General features: G+C 45.6%; 1 protein-coding gene and 1 pseudogene across 1 annotated transcript in view; one reads left to right on the forward strand and one right to left on the reverse strand.

Moving 5' to 3' along the window:
* Positions 1-27541, forward strand: part of MYO1D (myosin ID) — a 348112-nt gene that overhangs the window by 313751 nt on the left and 6820 nt on the right. The gene's annotated exons all lie outside the window — the stretch shown is intronic.
* LOC134389840 (small nucleolar RNA SNORA42/SNORA80 family) lies at positions 25525-25619 on the reverse strand (annotated as a pseudogene).

Genomic DNA, 27541 nt, shown 5'->3' on the forward strand with positions numbered 1-27541 from the left:
TATCTTTAGTTTACTGTTGATAACTTTTGCAACTCAAAATACTGTATCATCAAACCTAAGATGCCATCTGTTATAAGTTGCACCCTTATTTTATATTTCACTAAGGAAAAACAACTCTGCTGATATACCTTTGAGGGTCATCAAGAGTAAGGAACATCCCAGTTCAAAGATATTAGAGGTTGAAATAACGTGGAATCAGTGAAATACAGAAATACACGAGAATCTCTTTTCAACACTCTGTCAACTGCAGACACTGTCTCTTGACTCACGACTGTGTCAAATGAAGATAGAAGTTGCCTGCTTTTCCCCTTTCTGCTCCTCTTCTCTCTGAACTGTTGACACCTATAGCTTTACTTTTACATTGTTAATATAAATATTTACATGGTTTCATACTTTGATGATTGATTCTAAACCCAAAAGCCAATAAGTAGCATATATATGACTGTGATTCAGAGCCACATAGGATATTAGGATTACATTTTATTATTCTGGATGTGTTTCTTTCTCTATGGACCCCTGCGCTACCTAATAACCAACCTCAGTTCAAAACTGTTCATCTTATAATTGGAATCTTAATATGTTATTTGTTGTTGATAAATCTCAGGCTAGTTATAAAAAGCAATTAGACCCTAAAAACTAAACATTTATGATACCAGCACGTATAGCTCCTGCTCTTTAACATCACTATTTCTACATACTCTCTCTTTAATTCTAGACCTGGGTTGATAAACTTTTTCTGTAAGAGCCAAATAGTAAATATTTTAGATTTTGCAGACCACATGGTCTCTGTCACAAGTACTCAGCTCTTCCATCATGGCACAAAAGCAGCCTTAGACAATATGTAAACAAATGGAAATAGTTGTATTTCGATAAAACTTTACTTACAAAAATAGGCAAGAAACCAGATTTGGCCCATAGGCCTTAGTTTGCCAACTCCTCACCTAGTAGAATAAATCCTGACCCTCATATCTTGGAAGACTATCAGGATTTCAATTTGGAAGGTTTTGAATAATCTAAACTAAAATGACTGTGACATGGGTCACACGAGACCAAAATAAATGCCTGAAATCTAAAATTCTTAAGATGTGGTTAATATGGGTCATGTTAGAGCCCTAGGAAGAAACAAGTCTGCTGAAGTTGCATTCTTATACATTTCTCCATTTCTTAGGCAAATCAAGTAAGACAGAACAGAGAAACATCTTTCATCCAACCACACATTTCTAGGTCAAAGGTGGCCTTTCAAACTCCAGAAATAGAATTCTTCCTAACCTCCGCTTCCTGCTGACAAGAAGTGTGAACGCTTGTATTTCTAACTGTGAAAGAATGCAATTCATGGGACTTTTTTTTTCAAACCACCAAAATGAAATCCTGGGTAAGAAAGCTTAAAAGGAGTCAGTAATAATTGTTGGAATGTTGCCCATGATTAAGGGTGTCAAATGGAAAATTCTACAGATTATGACCCAGATCAGATTCCAAGAAGTAATTCAAACTTAAAAATGAAATAGAAACTGCATAATAATATTTTCTTATTCATACGATCATTTTTTCCCAGCTCAAATGGAATTCTAAGAAACTAATCAATTGGCATTGCCTTAAGAATTATCCATTTGAAAATCTGGAAAATTAAGCCAGCTCATGAGGCTCATCACTCGCGTAACCCAAACGGCCATATTTAGGATCCGTTTTAGTATCTAAACCAATAAGATCCCATTCGCTTTAATCAGCTGTGATAATAAAAGTCAGTTCAGAGTTTAAAATGACCCGACGGAATAGGACTTCTTTATTTTCCCTCATCAAGTTATGACTTGTGATATTGTGTTGGTTTTCTTTTTTCTAGACCCAGGAAATAACAGAATTAGAGTCCGTGACCTGGGAGACCCATAACTCTTCTCTGTCTGCTTCCCTGCCCCCAACCCCCGACTGTGCTCTGCCTCTCCTGGCTTTGAGTGCAGACACGCTCCGCAGGAGTAGAGTTAAGCATCAAAAAGAAATGTGTCCTTCTCCCGCAAGTTACTGCAGCCTTATTTCTGCAGGGAAAACACTCTGAGATCCTCTAAGATATCATTTAAATGTTATTAGGTTTTATATAAATATTATGTACGTGTGATATATTGTTTCTCTCTTCAAAGAGATTGAAATCTTTTTCCCAAAAGTATGTTTTTAAATTCTTTACTTGGTAGGCTTTACAACAAGTGCTGTGTGCTAGGTCATAACATGCAAATTTAATCCATGGTTATACTTGAGAACAAAAGATGCTGTATTTTAAATTTTATGCTTTAAAATGACATTTTTGCAAAAGCTAAACGTTTGGTCTCATTTTCCCAAAGTACACCATTCGCTTCTAATTGCTTATGGATTAAACTCCAAATTCAGTTAAGACTAGAAAGAACCTCTAATGGAAATAGCACACATACTTGATTTGATGGGAAACTCCCCTTATATGTGATATTCTCAGGTCCACACTAAGTGTCTTGTGTAACTCTGCAGAGACTAACGTGTCACAGATGGCCACGGGGTACAGCTGTATGGACTTAGCTGAATGATTTTCATTTTTCTGAAGAACAAAACGTTTGTGTGTTAACTTTTCATTCTCTAATCGTAGTTGGGTGCACAGATTGACTAAGGCGGCACCTGTTGTTTTCTGCTGACTGAAGCCCAGCAGCTGGGGGGTTTTGAGATTTAACCATATTTTCCTCACTCGATTCCATTTTTTCTTGTGCCCCCCGCACCCCCCTCACTGGTTCAACAGTACCAAAGCATGAGCCCATATCAACAGGGGGTAAGGAGGAAATACAGGGGGAGGGATTTATTCAGTATTGGAAACACATGTCCCAAAAATGCAGAGTTAATATTAGCCCAAGCATTTGTCAGGGGAGCATCGGCAGAAACTTCCCCCACTCTCTTCAGCTGTTTTTGTGCTTCACCCTTTGCAAGAGATTATTGTAGGACTCACTGAAAAACCTGTAGATATCATACCATGGAGGATTTAAACTTTCCATGCAAAGCATTCCTCTCTGAGAAAGAGAATCTTCATTGTTTGTCTACATCTGCCCTCTTATCACCTTGCTCAGGGATGTCCTTCTTTTAAAATATATTTTTTTCCTAATTATAAAAGTAATTATTGCATGTTCATGGGGAAATTTTGAAAAAATATAGAAAAGTATAAAGAAAAAAATTAAAATCACCTATAATTTTGCTGTGCAGAAATGACTGTGTTTCTATTTTAGTATCTGAAGCTGTGATGGAAAGCAAGTTTCATAATTTGATTTCCTCATTTAATATACTATGAGTAATTTCCCATTACAAATTGTGTTTATTGGGCATTTTGATAGTTTTCAATTTTTTAATTGTAATTTATGCTGTGAATGAGCATCCTTATAATAAATATTTGTTGCATTTCAGATTATTAGGGTAAACTTCGAGTAGGGAAGGGGCAAAAAGAAAGTGTGTGCTATCCAGTGAAAGAGTAGGGGGATGGGCTGGGAGCTGGGGAGGGAGCGGGGAACCTGGGCAGTGAGGAGCTAAAGGAGCATTTCAAGCAAGAGATCAGACTGTGACTTCGAGATGTGTATTTTGGTAAGATCATTCTGGCCACAGCTTCAAGAGGGGATGGCAGGCAGGGAGACCAGAGAGGAAGCTGCTGAAATGATTGGGGTGAGATCTGATGAAAGTCTGCATTGCAGTGGCAGCAGGGAGGAAAGGAGAGAGGCTGGTTTGGAACAGTGTCAGGAGGTAAAATCTTCAGGACCTGATGGATGCCATGGAATAAGAAGGAGCGGTGGCATCAAGAAGGGTCCGCAAGCTCCTGGCCTGAGCCGTGGGGTGAATGGATGGACAGTAAACCCAGCTGCCTCCCATCCAAATGGAGATGTCCAGGAGGCAGCTGAATATGAGGATTGGAGTTTAAATGGACTAGAGGTAAAGACGTGGGAGTCATCAGCATATAGAATTACCAGAAGCCGTGCGAGTGGAGGAAGAAGGAAGAAGAGGAGACAGAGAGAATGGTTAAAAAGCAGGAAGAGTGGAATGTGCTGTGTTCTAAAGCCACTGTGTGGAGTGCGTCAGGAGGTCAAGGAACAAGAATGAAGGCAGAAAACCGACTGTTGACAAAATTCAGCAATTAGGAAAACAAGGTGAAATGATGAAGTCTGGCTCCATAAAGAGCATTGCTCTCATTTATTTTGTAACCACCAAATAAAATAACCTTAGAGTAGATAAAGCCTAACAGTGGGAGTTTTTACACCTAATAATGGGAATGAAGGGCCTCAGCTCTGCTGTGGCAAAATGGATACATCTGTCTCTGTGCACGCTTAAGACCTACATAGGATTTTTAGTGAGACTGTCTACCTAATACTGGCTCTTTTCTACTTTTAGTGTTTCCCCATTTGTGCTTCTTACATTAATCCAAATACTCCAGTATAAGCACCTCTTTTAAGGCTATGGGTCATCATAAGACGCTGGCAGTACACTGTTTAATCTGCTACAAACAGTCTCTTAATTTCTGATTTGGTGTCATTGAGTAAGCCCGCTGAGTAGCAGATACAAACTCGTATAGAGATTCAAAAGAAAGCAGCTCGGACCTGGTTCAAAGATACAAGAAGGATGGAGATCAGAAAACCATGCACAGAAGGGACACTTCTATCCTTCCTTGATCTGATATTTTTCTCGGGGAAGTACCTTCTCACCGCTTTAACTGGAAGTTGTCAGTGGAATTCTCAGTAGTCACGTTGGAGCCAGGGAGGGCCCAGTGCAGGATTTTGGGAATGTTCTTGTCCCGTTGCACAACAGATTAGATGCTGCTTCACAATGAATTGGCTACTTAGTAATGCAGCCAGATGATGCTGTAGCCGTGAAGAGTGAGTGACAGTTTCTGATTCCTGATACTAGTGTTGAGACACGAATTTTTCCTGTTCAGTAAACAGTGTTAAACATTATAACTGATGCTTAATACTCTAGAAGCTTAAATGTCATCCCAATCACTTTCTCCACATTTCAACATTATTGTCTGTGAATATTTGAAGGTACTTCCCCATGCTGATCATGCTCGTCAGGTGTTAGAATAATCTAGCCAAACCTTCATTGAATGTTTCTCCAGTATTCATCACTATGCATGCACGTGGCCATTTCTGGTGGATTCACACAGAAGGTTGTTAATGCCTTGAGCCAGGTTTAGAAAATTGGGGATTAATGTCTCTAAATGCAAAGCTGATGCTGGTTGGTTTTTTTGTTTGTTTGTTTTTGTTTTTTTCAGGAAAAGCAATGACCTTTATAGAATCTTTTTCCAACAACATTCTTATTTGCCCTCCCTGAAGTTTTATTTGGTGTTGCAGAGTAAGCTCACTATATAGATCAGAACTCTTTCACACGAAGTGACCAGTTTAAACCCAAAGTTGAATGTCCCGGAAGGAACTCACAGAGTTGTAGGACTCTAGGGACTTAAAGCACTAGAACCAAGGACCTGATCACTGCCAAGAACCTTGTTCTTCCCCCCCACACAGCTCTCTTTCCCCACTCCCCCCAATCTCTGTATGTCAGCCTTATTTTGTCCTGCTATGGGCTTCTCTTCACAGGGGAAATCTTAGCACAGGCAGCTCCAGACTTGCATTTCACCAGCTTAGCAACCCAAAGGAAAGGAAAATCTTTCCTGCTTCAGAATACATGAATCCCAAGGAAAGTCTGGGATTGGCCCAGTTTAGATCACATGCCCTCCACCCAAGCCGAGGCAAAGAGGCCCAGAGCACATGCCCACCCTTGAGGCTAGGGAGAGTGGTCCTGTGATGGGCAGCGCCATGGGGGAGGATCCGTTCTCCAAGGGGAGCGGAGGAGGGGAACTAAAAGAAGGGAGCATACTGAAACTGATGTGACTACACTCAGTATCAAGATGTTCTTTTCTCTCAAGTGATATCTTTCACTCTTGTCCCAAAGTGTCCTGATGAGTCACAATTAAATTATAATGTTCTTAGAATTAGACTAACACTTGGTCTGTAGTTTTTCTACCCCTCATCAGTGTCATTTTTTTATATTTCCTTATGCTGTTCACTATACCATGTTGAGGTGCAATCATTATAGTTTTATAAGGGCTTTCACGAGCATCATCTCATTTCATTCTCTGAGCCATTTGTTATTTTATTAAGCCTATTTTACAGATGGACAAAAAGGCTGACAGGTTCTGTGACCCTCTCCTGCCTCTGCTTCCTGCTCTTGTCTCCAGTGTGTTCTCTGGTGCCTTCTGTGACCCTCCCTGACTGAGTGGGAGTAGCCCGTCTCGTGGTTCTTTTTCTTGATTCACAGCTCCTGGCGCGGGGGTACCAGGAATTACTCTGAGACGACCCAGCCCTGCAAAGCTATGTAAGAACAGACGCAGGTTCCAGTCCAGGGAGGGATGAGTGTGTGTATCTGTGCGCGCACACACGTGTGTTCAGAATGTTGATACACACACATAATGATCGAAATGCTAGTTCTTCTCACTTAGTAGTCCCACCATGTAACACCTGTTGGAACTAAATCAGAAGTCTCATCAGAAGGCACCATCTACCTCCCTGTGTCAGTTTCCTGTGACTGCTATAAAATATGACCACAAATTTGGTGGCTTAAAACCACAGAAATGTGTTTTCTCACAGTTGTGAAGACCAGCAATCCAAACTTGGTGTCACTGGGCCAAACTCAATCTCCAGGGGTCCGCTCCTCAGCATCTCCAGCGTCGGGCACCTGCTGGCATTCCTTGGCTTGTGGATGTCTCACTCCATTCTCTGCCTCTGTGGTTGCATTGCCTCCTCTTCTGTCTGTGTCAAATCTACCTCAGCCTCTCTATTATAAGGGCACTTCTGATTGCATTTAAGATCCACTGGATAATCTTCTCATCTCAAGAACCTTTCATAATCACATCTATGGTCCTTTTTAGCCAGTATTATGCTCAGGTTCCAGGAATTAGGATGTGGGCATATTTTGGGAGGCCATTATTCAGCTTCCCATGCTAACCCCATGAGTCACACACACACACCCGAGTTCTACTTAAGGGCCAGCTACCTTCTTTCCCAAAACCACTGGCCCAGTGGGGCAGGAGGGGGCAGGCCTTAAGTGTAGGCCCCAAATGGGCCAATTGTGTTATCATAAGAAGCAAGTGATTTCACTTTTGTGAAGCTTTGACTAGTGCAGAAAATGTCTTGCCTCTGCCTTTCTGTCAGGACATCTCTAAAACTTAAAGTTAGTGAGGACAGAAAGCAGATCCTTGACTTATAGTCCAAGTGTCTGGCAGCATTGTGACACACTAGCACTCAATGACCGTTTGGCTCCTTGTAGACACTCCCGACAGCCACATGGACCCTTCCGTACTGCGGCGAGCCACTGTCAGCCAGTCATCTCACCAGCACCCAGGGTGGGTTTGGCAGCACCAAGCACAGCTTCAGATGCCATCAGGGTTCTTCTGAAGCCCCCCATTTGGATGGAGACCTTGTTCATATGGCTATTTTCAAAGCAGAAAGCTGAACCCTGGGCCACATGCTGTGTCGCAGTTACAAGGGGCCCGTGCTGTCATCCCACACACCGTGTGTGTACTACTGCCTAAAATGCCACTCGGTGGAGGCCAGGGAAGGACACCCACTGTGGTCCTCTGAAAAGGCATGGTGGAGAATCCAGCAGTGTATGTGATGCCCATAACTGCAGCTCTTGGCCTTGGTTCCTATGTGCTTAGGGCAGAGGGTTGGGGGTGGGGAGAAGGGACAGTTGTAGAGATCGCTGGTAACTGTAAACTTCCTCTCTACTGTAAGAAAATTCTCTTGAAATGAAAACCAGTTCCAAACAGTCAGTGGGGGATTTTTCTTGGTTGAAACCTGTACTACCTCCTTGACGGGAATAACTGTGCTTTGAAAATAGGGGTCCAAACTGACCAGCCTGCAAAAAAGGAGGCTTCATGAAGGGGCATGACAAGGAGCCGGATGAATAGTCTCTAGCTCTTTTCAATTGCCCACATAAGATTTTCACTTTTTATTTACGTATTTATTTATCTTAGACACAGACAGTATCTAGGAGTCTGTAGTGCCATATTTTCATACATATATGCACAACTGAAGTTTTTTTTCAAACCCAAAACTGACAAAGGCCTTGATTTGAATAGATATGGTTACAAATTAAAATAGAGGTGATTTGAAGAACTAAGAGTTGGATATTGATACAGTCTAAAAAATATATAGGAGAAAAAAAGGGAGGAGGTTCTTGGTGAGTCTGGAACATTATTGAACAAATATTTACTGAGCACCTACTGTGTGCTGGGCCAGAAGTGGGGATACAACAGTGAACATGATCCAGGCCTACGTGGTGGGGAAACCAGATGAACAAACAGGTGATTACAATCCAATGTGTCAAGTACAGTGATAGGGGACATAGGAGGATCAAGAAAGCCTCCCAAAAGTGATGCCAACATTGAGAAACGAATAGGAGTTGGTCTGGAAAAGAAACCAAGAGTCCTCCAGGAAGGCAGCAGCACACGCAAATGCCCAAAGTGAAGGTGCTGCAGCAGACGGGTGTGTGGGGGTCCTGCAGGTAACCTAAGAGACCCATAGCTGAATAACCTAGAGAGGAGGGCGGGTGGGGGGGGAGGGCAGATAGTTGAGCGAGCAGGAGGAAGCGTGTGGCCTGATCCAGTGTCTCCCTGGGCTGAGTAATCCAGCCTCTTGTCCCTTCTAGATGTTGTCACTGAAGGTACACTCCAGCAGGTGGTCTCATCCTGTCTGCTTTCTTCCACAGCATCTAAGACTCCAGGAAGACAGCGGCCTCCTTGGACTGAAATTAGAAAATTGGTGGGGAGGATCTTAAGGAAGCTGTCAGGACCAGTGTCCACTGCATTGTCTCTGCCCAGACCTGATATTTCTGGGGCAGAGAAATTTGGATCCTGAAAGTTGAAATAAATTTCCTTTTATAGTGGGGTTCTGGATTTGCCCCTATCCTAGAGCAGGCTATCAGATGCACAGCTCTAATGTCACACCTCAGACCCCATACCCCAGAGAAAAATGTTCTTGAGATCACCTGAAGAAATATAAGGAATTTTAGAAATCACCTGACCAAGAAATGTCAAGTAATGCTGACTAGAATTCAAAGCACAGCAGCTGCTTTCCACAGCTGCATGCCATGTGGCTACCTCATTTGAACAGTAAGTGGAGCTAATAATAACTAAGAATGTAAAACTCTTCAGGATCAGGTCTCTCAATGAGATAGCCACAGGAATCCATGTGGGGAAGAGGGAGAGCTGGAGGTTTGTCTTGGGGCTGTTGGATCAGTGTTTGAAGGAATGTCACCTGAAAGCCAAAGAAAGAATACCAGGAGCCTGCAGTTCCCCACTCTGTTAACTGACTGAACTTCATGGGCCCATTTTACAGATGGTGAAAAAAGCATGTTGGCCCCTAAATTCTTTCAGACTAAGAATTCCTAATATTGGCTATAATCCAAGTCCAGTTGACTTTCTAAGGAAAACCAAAGTAATGAGATTTAGTGATCGGTAACTCCATTGTTTCTACCCTACTCCTGAGCCCTTTTGCCTGTAGAGACGTTGTGACACTGTGCTAAGAAGCAATTCTTTTTTTAGTTATGAAACTGAGACTGGGACTTTCTCACCAATAGAGGAAAAAGTGAGTAGATGTCAGAAGGAAGCATGCTCCACCAAACAAAAGCAAAAGGATGCTTTTTTTATTGTGGGAAATTCAAAAAGGTGTATTTATTCATTTAGCCCCAGAGAAAATAGATATGCTTTCTCATGCATAGAAAAGCACCAACAAATTTTTACTGTACTTTTCTTGTAAGAAAAACTGTTTTGCCCCTAATTGCAGGAGCTGTGTGGTAATCATGACAGTAACAGCACGTGCTTACTTTCCTCTGCTCCCAGCACCATGTGGAGGGAGCTCTTTGCCGTGGATTCTTGTTTGATTGTCACAGAATGTGAATGAGGGTGATGCTTCTGTTATCACCATTTCACGGTGGAGGAAGCTAAGGCTTGGAGAGGTTAAGAATGTGCCCTGGGGCTCAGTGCTTGTGGGGGAGCCGGGCTTCTCCCCAGCCAGTCTCACCCCAGCGCTGGCAGCCCTGATGCTCGACTGCCTCAGGAATCATGTTGCTGCGAGGACTCATTTGTATTGTCTCCTTCGTTTTCCATGGAGAGTTTTTCTGTTTCTCATTTACATTATGCTCTTTCGTTATTGGTGATATTTTGCTTTTCCGACCTTTCCTCTCATAAACCAGATGAGTGAACACAGTCGGAAATCTGAAGTTTTAGTTGAGAGTTTCACTTCCGCCACGGCCTACCTAGGTGAGCTCAGACAACTCGTAACCTCTTTGGGACTAGCTCCGTATCTGTGAAATGGAGTTGTTGGGTTATACAAGGCCCACTCGTGTATAAATGCGTACTTCCCTCTCCCCACCTGCCTTCCCATCTCTTTTCTCTTCCTTCTTTTCCTGGCCTCTAGCAAGCTCTGGGCCCTTCCTCATCTTCTTTTCTTACACGTGGAGGCAGGCACGGGCAATGGAGTGACAGTTGCACTGCTGTCCAAGAGGCCTGGGGGACACTAAGATGGTGAGGAGACTGTCAAGCGTGTGACTCTCCTCAGTGGAACACAAGGGCCAAGCTGGCCCTCCTCAAAAGGGCAACAGAAATCAATCTTGGCTTTGTGGACTGTCCAGCCCTGCTCTGGTTTGTCCTTGTTTTCCCTGTCATTGGGGTCCTCGTATCCCTGTCCCTTGGTACCAGGTCCTCCCAACCTCCTCTGATCACACCCCCATCATGCATCACATCTCCCTGCCCGCGTCCCACCGCTTAGGCACCGTAATGCTTCAACTCACTTTAGGTCAACATCTGAAACGTAAGAAGGCCTTCAAGAAATTAGGGCAGTTTGGGACAAAATTCTTTCATTCTGACCACCAGTGGGGGACCTATTTTTGGCAAAAGGCTTTCTAACTCTGAGCTGGGTTTTTTCCACTTATCATTAGGAGATAGTCTCAGGCCTTTCGTGGTGAGACAGGAGTAGGATGGTAAATGGGGCAATATCCCAGGAAGAGAATTGGATACCTTTATCAATCTTAGTTGTTTTTTTTTCTTTCACCACAGAACATAAAATCATTTGCTCCTAGAGGATATATACATTTTATTAGACATGAATATTTGGAATATTTCAGAGAAACTGAGACTTATTTAATCCAGGTTGGCTAGTTCTTGGTCTTCTATGGACCCGTATCTCAGCAAATTAATGCTTCCCCAAATCATTTTAAATTATTGGCCATTTGTGCTCGCTTCGGCAGCACATATACTAAATTATTGGCCATTAATTTCACAAATACTTGTATTTAAATCTTCCTTTAAGCTCTTGTTCCCAAACCCAGGTGCAATTTACATGAGGGATCAAAATTTTCTCTTTAACATCCTCAGAGTTCTTTTCAGTTTGTTCACGATCGTGTGGGAATGAATGTATGGGCCTTTATCACATACAGACCGCCTCTGCAGGAAGACTGCCTTACTGCTCACCATCGTAACTCTCGTTTTAGACTACAGAAGTAATACGCACTGCTTGTGCTTTCTCATTCCTATTTTAGGTGTGTTTCTAAGGAGTAGGTTGGTTGTCATGGTTTATGAAGAACTTCTCCCCTGTAAGAACAACGCAGGAATACTGGAGTAGGCAGCCGAGGGAGGCCAGGCCATCTGTCCCTAAGTGAAGGGTCTTTAGGAAATAAATAGACAGCCTTCTGGCCAGAATGTTTTAGATGTGTCCCTGCTTAAAGCCGAACTCAAGGTCAGATCATTTCTCAAGGCCCAGTTCTAGAATTCTGAGCTTCCAAGTTGGTGTTTGAGGTAAGCCCATTGAAAGATAGTGTGTTCACTTGCCTGGGGCTTTGCTGAACAAAGGGTCCTAATTCCCTGCCCCGTGTTCCCAGCAGCTCGGTCCCTACATTCCCTATTCATTTTCCACCCCCTGCCATTTCCTATGCCACCCTCAAGGAAGGTGAACTTTGCCAGTCATCTTTGAATATGCTATGGTTTGAATTGTAGAATGCAGGAAAAATTACAGCTCACATTCCTTATTTTTATTATAGTTTTTCTGTCAGTGCAGTGGCAAGGCCTGGTTGAGAAGAATGCTTCCCTACCCTGGGTGGCTTCCAAGATAATCAAGGAGCACCTGGGACTCTGAGAATGGACACAGCATCTGTCTAGGCAGATAGAACCCATTCTAGTGGTTAGGAGATGGCACTCCAGTCAGACCCCATGCACTCTTATTCCTGGGAATGCCACAGCAGCTGAGGGCAGGGCAGCCGGGAGCCAGCGCCCTGCCAGCCCTTCCAGCCTGTTACTCATCAGCATGCCTGGCTATCATCTTACCCAGCATGAGGCTCCAGACCCAGGAGAAATGTGTCATAACGGGGAGACATTGCCTGCTGGATGAAAGGCACATGTTCCTGCCCACATTTTGCTATTTGCTGAGTTTTCAAAAATTCCCAACCACACCCCTTGGCCGTTTGTTTGACTTCATAGCAAGGCATTCGTGCTAACAGGATGTTTCTGGGCTCAGTCCCTATTGCATTTGGGAGGCTGACCTTGCTAAGTCCTCTCTGTGGACTTCGTGTGTGCACAGAGGCAGGGCCCATTACCAGCATTTGGTGTGTGGCAAGTCCCGGCACAGGCTAAGCAGGCTCAGAGATTTTTAAGACCAGTTTCCACCCTGACAGAGGACACTTTCATGGGCCTTTCCCTGTTCACGCTGAAATGCAGTTTGAGAGATTAATACCATGGGGTGGGGCATTGAGTACAAAAAAAAAAAAAAAAAAAAAAACGGTGCACAGATTGGTTTTCTTTTTCTGGAGCAGGAATCTGAGCAGGAAAATTGTCAGTGAAGGAACCTGCTGCAGGATGGTTCCTGTGGGCCTCGGGTCTTTAGGGTTTCCAATAATCCCATTTCACATGTTTGCCCCAATAGCCCTTTCTCTTCCCTTTCCTTTTGACTATTTCTGGCTAAGATGTATACATGGTTTTAAAAAAAAAAATCAGCCTGCTGTTTGCCCACATCTTCCAATTCTTAGTGTTTTTGTCTTAAACCGATCATACACCCTTAGCTGACCCAAATCCATATCCCCATTCCCTTTCAGCAACGCAGCGAGCTCATCAATATGCCGGCAGATGATCTAAGCCCCAAATCATCACCTTCTCTAGAAAGACAGACAAAAACCGCCGGAAGGAGGGAGGGCGGATTGGGAGGGGGCCTATAAATGATGCATAAGACGACGGTCTGAAACGAGCCGGCGCGTCGGTGGGCGCGGGCGTTTGAGCGCCCATCTCCCGCCCACCGGCGCGGCACCCCCGCTCCGGGCAGGCGGCGGCGGCGGCACTTTAATGTCAGATGGAATCGCTAATGCCCGCGTTGCCATGGCGACCGCGAGCGCCGAGCTCCTCGCAGCCGCCTCCGCCGGGCGCCGCCCCCGCGCAGCCCACCCTGGAGGGCGCAGATTCCCTTTGTCTCGCTGGGTCCCCGCCCCCTCCCCCGTGCCCCCCTCGCTCCCGTCCTCTCCCGCCTCCGTCTCCTTGGTGGCTCCCGCGTCCCTCGAGCAGCCGCCAGTCCCAGGCTCTGCTCGGCGACAGGTGCCCGGCACCGAGGGCCAGCGCGCCGTCGTCCCACCGCGCCCCCACCTCCCGGCCCACGTGACAAGCCAGGGCCCATTTGTTATTCTTGGAGACCTTAATGCCTCCCTTGAAACCAGTCGTTCTAAAAGAGGATTAAGGGTTGGAGCGCCCGACAGGCGCTTGTCTTCCCGCACCTGCACGTCCGCGCGTCCCCGCAGCGCCCAGTGCAGCAGAGTCACCACCAGCCCGCTGCTTAAGGGTCCGGAGAGATTCGTCCCTGCGACCTTCCCCCTCTGTCTTCCCTTAAGGGATCCTCGTGTCCCGTGGTGAGAATGAGCATGAGCATGGGAGGCGGTGAGGAGGAGCAGAGAGGCGATGCTTATGGGCAGGTGGCTTCCACTCCCGCAGAGCTGGGGGCTTGGGCCGCCGTCCCTCCCAGCCCTGGTTGGCTCGGCCTGTTCCTGAGGCAGACGGAGGTCACTTCCTGCATCCCGGCCTTGGAGAACTCGTCACTCCCCGAGTTCTTGTCTAGATGGGATTGCTACCCCCAGATCAGAATTTCCAGGGCTTCTGGGATTTGAATTCGACTTTGGGACGGAGGGGGGTTGCTGTGTAAACAAAATGTGCTGCCCATGACATTCACAGTCACCTGGTGGTGAAGGGTGCTGGGGGATTTGGCCACAATGATGACCCCAACCCATGATACTTGTGTTATCCCTCTTTGTCCTGGAGCAACCTAGCAGCTCCAATGATATTGGCGTCAAGTGTCAGATCAGCTCATATTCTAGTTGATACCCTCTTCTTTAAAAAGAAAAAAAAAATGCAAAAAGGAACTCTATTCGAATGTGCATAGAAAAGGACACACCAGGGTCTAAAAAAAAAAATCTTTTCTAGACAATGACTATAGCCAACACAATTAGGCATTTGGTTTAACAATATAGTTTGGAATGACCTCTTCCATGTTCTGAAGGTCACACGTAGTATTTAAACGATGAAACACTGACTAACAGCCAGAACCTTGGACTGCCTCTGTCATGGTCACAAATCAGTGGTTCCCCAAGGTCTTCTTGCTTCTGTGACATATTTTGGTACCTTTGCTATCATTCCTACCTCAGGGATAAAAGGTTTGCCATTAAGCTGGTTAAAGGCTGGGGTTTTAGCTTTAAAGTCACTCCCCAAAGATAATTCTGTATACATTTGTGTGTATTCACACAGAGCAATCTCTGGACTGCTACACAGGAAGTGGGACTGTGGTTGCTTAGGGGGGAGCAGGACTGAGAGGGGTGGAAGGAAAACGTACTTTTCCCATGGATACCCTGGTACCTGTGAATATTCTACCATGCACATTTGTTCATTTTTAAATAAAATCTTTAAAATATTGCTTTCTCAAGGAAGTGTTCCCAGATTCCCAAGGACAGATAAGACTAGGTTAGGTCCCCCATCATGTGACTCCATTGCATTCTGTATTTTTACCTTCTGAGCCCTTTTCAGAATTATGGATAAACAGTGGTAAGTGTGTGATTCATGTTTATGTGCGTCTCCCACCCCAGACTGTAAGCTCTGTAAGGGCAAGAGCAGGACTGTCTTATACACCCTGTATCCGCAAGGGCTGGCACACAGTCTAGAGTTAGTAAATGCTTGACTAGAAAAGTGGACGAGGAAGAGGGTGATGGCAAGTGAGGGGCCGGGGTGCTGTCCGAAGAGTGAGCAAGCCTGGCAGGAGGGCGCCCATCTCCACGGCTCAACCCCTCCTTTAAAATCACCTCAGTGAAGTTGTTCCAAGTTATTCTTGCAACTATTCTCTCTAGTGTATGTTTGAAATTTGTCACAGTAAAAAGTTGGGTCAGTCAATTAAATTGTATATAAGGGGAATCCTGTCATTTGCTAAGCCAGTTCCCGGCAGCTAATTGGAGCATTTATCTGGGCAAAGCAGGGCCAGCTCTTCTTCCGGCCATTCCCAGGAAAGGTGGTGATCTTAATACCACCTACATGCAGAACAATTAAACCAGCCTCTGGGGGTGGGATCTGACTGCTCTTAGGGCCGCTGTTTTTCATAAACTTCTCAGGCAATTGTAATGTGCAGTCAAGGTCAAGAATCATTGCTCTTGGGCTCCCAGAAACAGAAGAGGAAGTGGGGACACTTACACTGACCAAACCCAGAGATTCTATTTCAGCTCTAAAGCTGATGCTAATGCCCTTTAAACTGGACAAGAGGTTATTTGCTTCAGCCCACGTAAGGGTGTTTCAGTACTGCTCGTAGAACCTCTCTCTGCCTTAAAAAAGCCTCTGGGTCCCATCTTATGACAGTCATTTAAAACAAATATGTAACTGTCTAATCAGGGAACAAACCATTTTTCAGACTTGCCCGGGCAGCAGTGACCTAAATATTACTTAGGGTGTCTGACTTCCAGCCCCAGAGGAAGGGTATATTTGGTTTGATTGTTTTCATGCTAATGAACTTTGGCCAGTAATTCAAAGTCCCCATCAGGATGCCTGAATCATTTGATGCTATGAATTAGTTCTTTAGACAGAAAGCAATGATGTAGAGTCTTTACTGAATTATTCACTTTCCAGTAGAATCACGTATGCGCCCACTCAAGCTAATTTGTGCAATTTTTAATTGATATAAGATAAAATGAGCAGGAACAGGAGGGTTTGGTGGAAGTAGCTCAGAGTAGATCTTTGGAAAATGTGACTAACCCATTTACAAGCCAATGGGTGAAGTGAGTGTAGCAGCAGGTGGTTCTGCCTTTCTCAGGTAACCCTGCAGGCAGTAAATAAGGCCTATATTAGAAGCCACTAAAGCTGAAAACACACACAGCAGGGAAATCTGCCCAAACTGCCCCCCAAGGTATCGGATGCAATTGGCCTTGTACTAGAAGTGTGTCTGCGTGCAAGGTCAAGCCAAATTTGGCAAGAAGCCACATGAGGACACTTCACATTTAAATCTCCTAGGAGACTGGGGACAGGGAAATGAAGGCTGCTCTTGTGCTCTTAAATCAAGTTAGTGACTATGGAGAAAATGGGGACCTTCATGGCAGGCAGGAAAAGCACCAACGTGGCCTGAGAGAACCCACACTCGTTGCCAGCCAACCAGCTCCAGCCCAGATTAAACAACCCATTTCTGGGAACTTAAAATAAAAAATAAGAAAGCGGTCAAATGGACTTGAGATCCCACGGGGCCTTTGATGTGTCTACCAGCAGCAGCAGGGACAGTGGTTTCTGTGATGTGGGTTCCTGAGCAAGAAAGACTGGACTACTGGTTCATCTCTCATTAGAGGGCCAGAAATAGATGCCCCATCCCAGGAAAAGGGAAATAAGGCTGCATGGAGTGTTTCATCTGTTGGAATATTGTTCTGCTCTGCCTGACAAGATTACTGAGCTCTCAGTTCTGTAGCAGTGGCATTGAGTAACAGTCTGAAAATTGATGCATTATGTACTCGCTTAAAATAGCAAATGGAGAATAGAAAAAGCAGAGCTGCTAGGAAGTGTGCATAACACATCGATAGAAAGGCCTGCTCTGCCTCTGTCATTACCAGCATGAAAGTGTGTATCAGGGCAGGGAGTAGATTTTCCATCAGAGGCATTCATGTGGTAGAGGCTCCTGTACCACAGTGAGTCAAGGGTACATTTTTTAGCTAACAAAACCGAGTGCAAATCCTTCTGTCCTCAAACAGGTGGTGGAAAGTGTGCAGTTAGTTTCATTTCATCTCAGTGTTCTGGGATTGGTTTATGAGACAGTTGCTTCTGTCTTAGCCTCTTTGAATTCCCCTCAGAACAAAAATCCCCAGTGACTTGCTCCCTAATCAGACACTCTTCACATGGGTCGCAGTTGCCAGGATGGGCAGCAAGGTTTAGTAACAGGAAGGTGGAAAGGGTATAAGAAAGCATCATCCTTTGTCAGCACAAATGGCATTTAATAATATCCAAGAACAAGTTAGAAGGACCTTCTGGAATCAACAAGCCTTTTCACCCATACAGCCCTAGAAGGAGGCATAGTTGTTTGTTAGGGGGCTAACAAACAACTACATATATGTTGTATGCAGCCAGGGGAAGAGGCCTAGAGATGAGAGAGCAAGAGACCTTTCAGCCCTGGTATCATTTGTTTAACCAACATTCTAGACCTAAGAACCTCTTTCATCAAAGCACTTTACTCCATTAACAAACCTAATTATGCACTCATTCAGTGCCAGGCACTTATACTAGCCACTGTGCATATATTTTCTCCTTTAACTCTCACCAAAACCCTCTGAAAGAAAGAGTATTATCACAGTTAATTATCCCACTTAAGGAAACTGAGTCTAAAAGGATTGATTGATTGCCTGGAGGCATGCAGCTGGATGTGAATCCTAGACCAGCTGATTCATCCAAACCTCATGTTCTTCCCACTACGCCCCTGTTGTGTCCTCTTTTGATTAAGCAACATTCCTAGAAATACCCGGAACCTGGAAGTCCCCTGTCCCCATCTCTTCCCTGCTACTGATGCCAGCTGGAATATCTGACTCCCGGATGTGTTATAACTAAAGTTCCAAAAGACTGGTTAGTATCTGAGAGAAATCTCTTCTTCCAGGCTCGGCAAGTTTGATGTGCTAACAGCCCTGAAATGGTGACTAGAACTAACCATTCAACAAATTATAATTTGCTGATTGTCATTGGACATTGACCAGTTTCTAAATTCTTATAGATCACCACAGCTTTAGAGAATGTGACCTTCTATTTGCAAAGCAAAGGTCAGACCTAACTTTGTTTTTCTTCATAACTGCATTCCCAGGAATAGTGTTTTTAAAGTGTGGACATTTTCAGATAAAGATGGCTGGAAAGAATAGTGGGAAATGTATGAAAAACAAAAGAATAACATTGAATAAAAAGTTAGAAATCTTTAGAAGTTTAGGATTGGTGAGAACGGCAGTCAGGTTGCTGAAGCAGACTGCTGTACTTACGTGTGAACACTAAATTTTCAAATTCCAGGCTTTTAATTTGCCATTGCTTAATATAGCACAGCACCACGACAGTATTGTAAATACTGCTTTTATAATAGAATTTGCTTACAAAATAGGTTTTATGAAACAATTTTGATATGTGATAAGCTATCGTGATACGTGATATACCTCACTGGATCACATACGTTCCTCTAAGGGAAAGAGAGCAATGAATTGTGTGTACTCCTGGGTCTGCATGATATATAGCAAAACCCTTTGTACCATTTTCCAGAGGAAGTCAAACTCAACACTATCCCAAACCAAACTCATTCTTTCTCTCTCTCCCTTCTTCACCACCCAAGCTCAAACATAGGACATGATAGACTTGTGTCACCTGCATTTAGTTGGTCACCAAGTTCTCACTCCAAGATTCTCTCAACTTGACCTGTCTTTGCCCTCTTAACAACCACAGCCCTTTCTTCCTTGACTTATAGTTATCCATCTGGTCTTCTTGTCTCAAAATGCCCCTCAGTCTATCTTCCACATCCCCTGATTCTTCTCTGTCAATTTCATCTACTGGCTCTTTTATTAAGTGCTTCCTATATGGCCGGGATGCTTTTAGGCACTGGGGATACAGAAAAGGTCCCCCTCCCATGGAGCTTATCTTTGGGGAAGGGTGGAAGACATAGGAAGACAGACAGTAAAACAACCAGGAATCAAACACATCAGTTTCAGAAAGTGGTAAGTGCACTGAAGGGAATCCAGGGCTGTCTATCTTCTCTCCTCAAGAATCCTTAAGGTTTCCCCATTGCCAACAAAATTAAGCCTAAATGCCTTGCCTGTCATCTACTCCACCCTACCTGGCTGGTCTCATCTCCCACCACACTCTCCCAAACACTCTTGAATCTTGAAGTCCAGCCCCACACTTGCCATTCCTTGCACGTTCCCTCAATTTCACCTTTCAGTCAAACGTCAAGGTACCTGACATGCTGTCCCCACTCATCTTGGACTCATTGGCCAAGTCCTCCTCATCCTCCAAAGGGCCGTTCATTGCCTTCTCATCCTACAGAGATGCCTTAGAGATGCCTGCAGGCTGTGGGGGCCAGGGTAGGCTTCAAGGAGGAAGGACAATTAGAGCTTGAGGGACGTTTTCAAAGGAAGGAGAGACGCCGGCACGCCGAGCTCACCCTGCTCAGCACCCTGTCCCGTGGCTCTGCCTCTGTCCATGTCTGCGGGGACTGGTGAGATGGAGAACAGTCAGGGCATGTTCAGGACTTGGGTGCTGAGAGCCTAGTTTATTAGGACGTTGTGTCTGTGTGTCTGCAACATAGCCCAAAAGGCCTGGGCGCTTCTTTCCACCCTGCACTTCCTTAGCCTGCTCTTTAGACTTTCGGTGGCTCTGACTACATTGCACCTTATATAGTAGCTATTTGTTGGCATGTCTGCCTCCCTTCCAGACTGTGAGCTTCTTGAGAACGGAGGCTATTTTATTACTAATCTTGCATCCCGGAGCCTAAGACATAGATGTTTCATGTACAACATGTTTCAAGACAATGCCTAGGAATTCCTGAGCTCATGGCAAACTTCTTTTACTTCTCCAGCCTATTCAAAAATGCCATCCTATCACCAAAAAATCCAATGGAAATAATTCATCTTATTATATATGCATTCTTTTGATGACTCTTTTTTTTAATATATATATCCCCAGTGTGTTTGTGTGCAAGTGTTAACTGCTTTAAAAGTTCGATTCTCAGATGGCAGGAATCCTGTTAGCTCCTCTGTCCAGTGACCCCCGGCCACACACAAATATAAACTTAAATGCTTCCTGATGATGGTGAGCTGATAAGCAAATACATAGTGGTGTACCTGACAGACAACTAAAAATCAGCTGTTCAAAGGAAGGTGTGGGTGCTGGTTCATGTTTGATCCAGTCTTATTTAGCACCTTCATTAATGATGTGAATAGAAAATAAACATCGATGTTCACAGATGGTGCTAACTTTGGAGGTGCTGTTAACAGCAGAGTCAAGAGGAAAAATAGAAATGTAAGCAGGAAACAGCAAAGATGTCAAAAAATAAAAATAAAAAGCTCAACACAGCAAAGGAAGAAATCTCTCAGAGAGATGTAAAATAAAGCCCTGAAGACATTAGCACAAAGTGCATCAAGAGATGAGAAAGGGAAAGAGAGAGAGGAAGAGGAAGGAAGGGGTATGAATGGAAAGGGGAGGGCAGGAGAGGTTTCCGCTAGATGTCAGTGGCTGGGAGGCTCCAGAGCCCACTGGCCTCTTGGGAGAGGTGAGGGGGCCGCCGGGGCAGTCCCAGGCCCCAGCACATGGTGCAGCTCTGCCCACAGCTGCTTCTCGCTTGTTTTGTTATAGGGTTTTTGTTCGGTTTGGTGGTGTTTTGATGCTTCTGGGTTTTTTGTTTGTTTATTCTTTCTTCATATTTGAGGGAGCTGTGGGTATAGTTTTGTCCTTTTAGTTTGGTTTTGAAAGGTTTCATTATCCCTGGCGTAAAGCATTAATTTGGACATTTTGGGAGGGACAGAAGAATGCAGCCTTTAAAGAGTCCAGATTCCAAATATCTAAAGCAAAATGAAGCATTCTCACCACCTCCGTCTCTGATGTTGGTGGCGGGGAGACAAATCAGACAGCCACGTGGCAGTCACCAGGCCTCTCAGGGCAAGCTCAGCTGGCCACATCCAGCACGCGAGGCTCTGCCCTGGTCCACCATGCAGGGTGGCGGGGAGGGGATGCAGTGTGCTGCCAAGACACAAAGAATTGGAACCTTTGGGCTGACAAAAACTCAATCCAGGAGTCTCCAGGGAGCAGCAGCAGCAGCAGTCCACCTTGGGGACTCCAGCTGGAAAGTGAAGACAAAGATGTGCACTGGGGAATGGTCAAAAATGCAAATTCTCCAAGCACCAGGGGAACTCCCCTTCCTTTGACATCATGGAATCCTTCATGACTGGAAACGTCCAGACAAAGGCCCAGGAGCAAAAGGAGCAATGCCCAGGAAGAGAAATATGTGTGTGGTGAAAGTGGGGGTCATGGTCAGGGGCCAGAATGTCCACACCTGAGCATCGTTACAGCAGATTCCAGGTGCTTCTTCTTCACACTCATTAATCACCTGGTATTAAGCAATTGCATGTTGCAGCAGCTATACTGCACATTAGAGCTAGAGAGGCATTTCAGTGTGGGGACCGCATGGAATGGAAGTTAAAATGCCGCTCAGGAGACAGGTGCCCTGGGCCAGGTCCTGACCTCTCCACTTTCCAGCTGTGAGAAGTCGATTGATCTTTCTAAGCTCCTGCTTCCTCATCTATCAAGTGAGCATAATGGCAGTGCCTCCCGATGACAGCTTTGGTAAGGATTAAATGAGATGATGCATGTAGTATGTTTAATACAGTACCTAGTATGTGGTACGTTCTTAACAAATAGATGACAGTGATTTTCAGCCCCCTCCCGCCAATTGAAGACCCCTTTACAACGGCACGAGGCACGCTGCTAAGGTGCACCAGCCTGACAACAAACAGCTAAGTGATCACTGGCAATATCTGCCTGCATTACTTAGGCTATTACTGAGAAATCCACATGAAAACAGTGTCTGCTCATCTCCATTAAACCTCAGGACACAGCAATGACAACATGCTCATTGATTTGATTCCTAGAACTTCTCTAACCTTGCATATATGCTTCCACCAGTCCAAATGTTTTCCATCCTACTAAATGTTCTGACTTCCCTGAGAACTTTGTTAGCAACTGGGGGGAAGCACCGAATACAAGGAGGTTTGGGTTTACAGACAAGGTGATGATTCACTTTCCAAAAGGATTCTTCAGTTCCCAGAAGGCATCTGTTGCATAGTGAGTGTCTCTAGCATCTCTTACTATGTTTTAATCACACCCTACATATAAAGAGTCCCCTGCACAGAGCAAGGTACCCGGAGGACACATGCAGTCCGTCTGGCTTACTGATGGCTCTGCCTCACCTCCTAACAGCCCTGCTTTGAAGATGCTTGATGGTGGCCTCATGTCTTCTGGTTAGTGTCCCGTGCTGAAGCTAGCCCCAGCGGCTTTCTTAATCATGTCACTTAAATTTTTTCATTCTTTCTATAGACATTTATGGAACTCCTTTTTTGTGTCAGACACAGCATGAGGAACTCTTGATGGGGCATGAAAAATGCTCAGCTCACCACCGTGCTCAGACACACATAGTAAACGGGGAGCACAGGTCACGACGAGAGTCTGTTTCAGTGGTAGGATGCACAGAGGTCAAGACTTAGACTCTGGCCCGGATTGCGTGGGTTCAAATCCTGGCTCTCCTGTGCGACTTTGGGCAGGTCCTTAGCCTCTTTGCACCTCTTTTCCTCTTCTGAAAATGGAACTTGCCTCATGTGTAATGAGGATATTATGAATTGACATTTGTAAAGCACTTAGGAAATACTGTATACTTTTTTGCTATTTGTCTTAGTCCATTCGGACTGCCATAACAAAATACCATAGAGTGGGTGGCTTACACAACAGGAATTTATTTTCACAGTTCTGGAGACTGGAAGTCCCAGGTCAAAGTCCAGCATGGTTGAGTTCCAGTGAGGGCTCTCTTCTTGGGTGGCAGATGGCAGCCTTCTTGGTGTGTCCTCATGTCAGGGGAGAGAGAGGGCGTGCTCTGGTGTCTCTCTAATCAGATCAGTGCCCCCCTTTTATGACTTCATTTAATCTTAATTACTTCTGAAAAGACCCTGTCTCCAAATACAGTCATGTTAGGGGTTAGGGCTTCACCACTTGAATTTGGGGGGACACAACTCAGTCCATAGCACCACGGTTATATTATTATTTTATTCTCCTTTTATTTGATTTCTATTCTTACTGCACTATACACAGAGAAGATGGTTTCTATAATTAGCAATTCTTAGCATCGAATGGAGCTTTTTTTTTTATGGTCTGTGGTCTAGTACCTGTTCTATGTGTATTTTAAAAGAATGTGTATTCTCTAATTGTTGAGTGTGATGAATACTCACACATTTAATCATGTACACATTTCTATTAATTGGGTTGTTCAGGTCTGTGTTCTTTTAATATTATTGTCTGCTGATATGTACATTTTGAGAAAGATGTAGTAAGATCTTTTACTATTACTGTGGACTTGTTCTATCTTTGTAAATTTGTGTGTGTGTGTGTGTGTGTGTACATGTATATATGTACCTTCCTGGTGAACTACTACTCCTTGATAAAGAAAACAATTGTCTAATGAGCTTTTTCCCCAACCATGCTTTTTGCCACTTTTCTTTTAATTAATATTTGACCCATATATCTTATTTCATCCCTTTTTTTTTTTAACTTTTCTGTGTCATTATGATTTAGATGCGTGTCTTTTTTTTTTTTTTTTTTTTTTGTCTTTTTCGTGACCAGCACTCAGCCAGTGAGTGCACTGGCCATTCCCATATAGGATCCGAACCCGCGGCGGGAGCGTCGCCGCGCTCCCAGCGCCGCACTCTCCCAAGTGCGCCACAGGCTCGGCCCAAGATGCATGTCTTATAAGTAGCATACAGCTGCATTTTTAAATCAAATCTGAGAAATCCCTTTTAAGCAGAGTTTACACGTATAGGTTCATTGTGCTCATTTATATACTTAAACATACTTATTCTCTATTAATTTGTGCTTTCTCGTTCCCATGTTTCTTCTTTGCTTCTTTCTTTTCGCCTTTCCTGCCTTCCATTAGATGGCTCAGGTTTCCTTTTCACCCTTCCTTCGACTTCTTTGGGAGCTGTACACTACAGTCTACCGTTCTCATTTTCCATGAATGTTTTTCACATCTGTGCTTGTCTGGAGGAAGCCTGAACGTCATCAGTCTCCATCCCTCCCTCCCAAACGAGACAAAGACCTCCGAATGCGTTGCTGGGTCCACCACCCCATCTCTCATGTTGTTATCCAGGATTTTAATTCAGCATTGTTTTAAACCCCCTGAGTTAGTCATTTTACAGCCGTTGTTTTTACAGTGAGTGCTGACTTAGATTTTCCTCCATGCTCACCTGTACCTGTGCTCCCTGTTGCATCTCATGCTCTGCTCTACCCTCCGAGATCCAGTATCTTTCCTGATGACATGCCCTGAAGTCATTCTTCACATGACAGCTGAGACTGGCCAGCTCTCAGAGCCCTTGTCATCTGAGAAAGTCTTTGTCTTGCCCTGCTCTTGGATGATAGGTTGGGTATGAAAGTCTGTGTTGATGGTTGTTTTCTTTCAACCGCTGGAAGAGCCTGTATTTCCACTATCTCCTCACACCTGATAAGAAGGCCGACTGTTCCTTTGCAAGTAGTGTGTCTTTTCTCTCTCGGGGTGTCCTTAAGGTTTTCTCTTTGCCTTTGGTGATCTGTGGTAGATGTGCTTTTCAAAAGCTCAAGAGAGAGAAAAGCTTGGGGTTTCTGCTTTTTACTAAAAAATTGTTTTTGTTTTCCCACCCAGTGGCTGCTTGCCACTTTGCCAGGCTGGAAGGCAGACTTCTTCTGGTGTCCTTTTCACAGATGGGGCAGCCCATGAGGGCCCAGCCATCGGCAGCACCTCAGTCCTCGTTTTCCTGCATGTGGCCCGGGCGTGACTCCTGCTCAGGCCAGCAGTTCCTGGGCTGGACACCAGCCTGACCTTCCTCCCACACTGACTTCACAAGCCTCCTTCCTCCTGCCACCTGGAGGTTACCTTTTCTTTTATTTAGCCTACACTTTGATTTTAAATATCCTTTCTGTGGAATTGTACTCAGCACCTCAAGATGCTTGCAAGAGTCAGACTTGCCAGCCCCATCCCTGCTGCTGGAAGCAGCACAGCAGAGTCCACGCTTGGTGCTGCTGGAGAACAGAGGGCCACGGATGAATGCCCAGCTCAGCCTGGGGTGGGCGCTGGGGGTGGGCGGGCAGGCGGGTGGTCCTCCAAAGCTCTGGGAATAACTGAAGACATGTTAGCAGAGGAGCAGCAGGATCTTTTTGTGCCCTTATTTTATTTTACTTTTACTTTTTCTTTTTTTCTCTCACACTGTGCAGCCCCGTTCAGTACTCACAGCCCACGGGTAAGGAGGCTGGGCAGTGGTTCGAGGCTGCAGTTTCCTCTGGCATGGGTACATTATGCTTTCTGTGCCTTGAAAAGATCTCTGTGATGACAGTGCAGGGGATGTGCTGGAAGCAGGGCGTGGGCAGACTGAAGGCAGAGAAACCAGTTAGGGCCACAGCAGTGACCAGGGGAAAGGGACAGGGTTCTGGGCTGTGGCTGTGGCAGGGGAGAGAGACTGAGAAACTGCAACCCGCAGAACTCGGTGTGGGCAATGGAGAGACAGCGGGGAGCCGAGCTGACTGGGCTGACTCCCAGCTTTCTGGCCTCTGTGACCGGGTGGATGGTGAGGCCTCGCTCTGTGACAGGCTTGACAAGAGGAGGGAAGCAGTTTGGGGGAAGGGGCCAAGAGGATGAGCTCATCGTTAGACATGTGAAGACCTGGCTGTCTGTGGAGAACTCAGGGGATTGGTCTAGGAGGTGGCCAGAAATATGTGCTTGGACCTTCTGCTAGGGTAGGGGACACTGATTAGTTCATTGTCATTGAAACCACAGGCATGGATGACGCCACTGTGGGCTGAAGATAAAGGAGTGAGAAAACAAAGCCAAAAAGCTCCCGCAGGAGTCCTATGTATTTTTGAGGTGTCAATCTGAGTGTCACCTCCTCTGGACAGCCCACCCAGCCACTCAAGTCCAGGTCGCTCTCCTCTGTGCGTCCTGTGTTTATGGCAGGGTGTTAACATTTGCCACCTCCCATGGAGGAGGGGCGTGCCTGGAGCTCGGCACTGTCACCGGCTCCTTTAGCATTCTCCTTCCCTAGACTGCACCTAGCCCGCTGTGGGTGCTCGGTGAGTAGCTGCCAGGTGGAGGCAGGGAGGGGACAAACAGGTGGTGTTAGTGCTGTGAGAGGCTCAGAGAGAGCCACGGGGAAGGCAGGAGAGGCGGGAGGAGCGTGGGGACACAGGAGGGGAAGCATGGATCCCACCCAGGCCTGGGCGCCAGATGGGTCCACCGCCCTGGTGGGGGCAGACACTAGGTTTGGGTGAGGTCTCGGGGCCTGCTGGCTGCCGATAGCACCACGATGCGACCCAGCTGTTTCACAGCAAGAGAAAAGGAGTTTTATTTTCTAAGTGAAAATGGCTGTGCCTCATCCCTCACCAGCCACAGACCCAGAAATGACTCAGCAGACCAGGAAGCGCAAGGCCACCAGTCCCGGGCTTGCCGGGGCACTGAGCTCTCGGTCTCACTTCGGAAGTGACTGTGGCAAAGTGTCCATGCGACCCTGACAAAAACAGAAGTAGCATTTCCTAAAGCAGGATTTTGAAAGAGATGCTCTCTGTGGTTTGACCCCAGCACAGGGACGTGGTTCTCACAGGAAGTGAAACGGTGAAATGCACATAAACAGCTGCAGACATGAGCTCCAGAGCCACTGTCCTCGGTGTGAGCCAGAGAGCATGCATTTACGTCCTGGCCACATCCAGAGGGAGCGCTGCCTGTCTTTGTGACTCTAGGGTTTATCATGAAGCACTTAATACTCATCATCACTTTGAAAAGCATCTATTTACTGCCTGTCTGTGGTCGGTGCACGACAGGGTTCCTCCCGCCACATCTTGTGATCAAACGCAATAGAACATTGCTTAGCCTCATGAGACTCTCAGGCACTCCTTGCCGCGCCCCAAAGAGTCCTTTCCCTCTGCAGCACTGTACCCGCTTCCATTGCACTTCCTCTTACAGTGCATTGGTTACAGCCAGGCCCACCCCCACTCCTGCAGGGGATGCCATCGCCTGGTTTACGTCGGGCAAGCCAGCACAGAGCGGGCCTGCTCCCCACTGGGCCAGGGCTGCCTGACTGCCCAGCTGACCAGGGGCCTGGGCAGAAGGGGACCTTTTCAGGCTGATTCAGCCTGCTGGGCAAACGTGGGTTATCCTTCTTTGTGCTGGGCCTATAAGTGCACGGCCAGTGCAAGGAACATGTTTGTTCATCACGTTGATCCAGGCTTGCA

Source organism: Cynocephalus volans, chromosome 10 (genome assembly GCF_027409185.1).
Source record: "Cynocephalus volans isolate mCynVol1 chromosome 10, mCynVol1.pri, whole genome shotgun sequence".
NCBI lineage: Eukaryota > Metazoa > Chordata > Mammalia > Dermoptera > Cynocephalidae > Cynocephalus > Cynocephalus volans.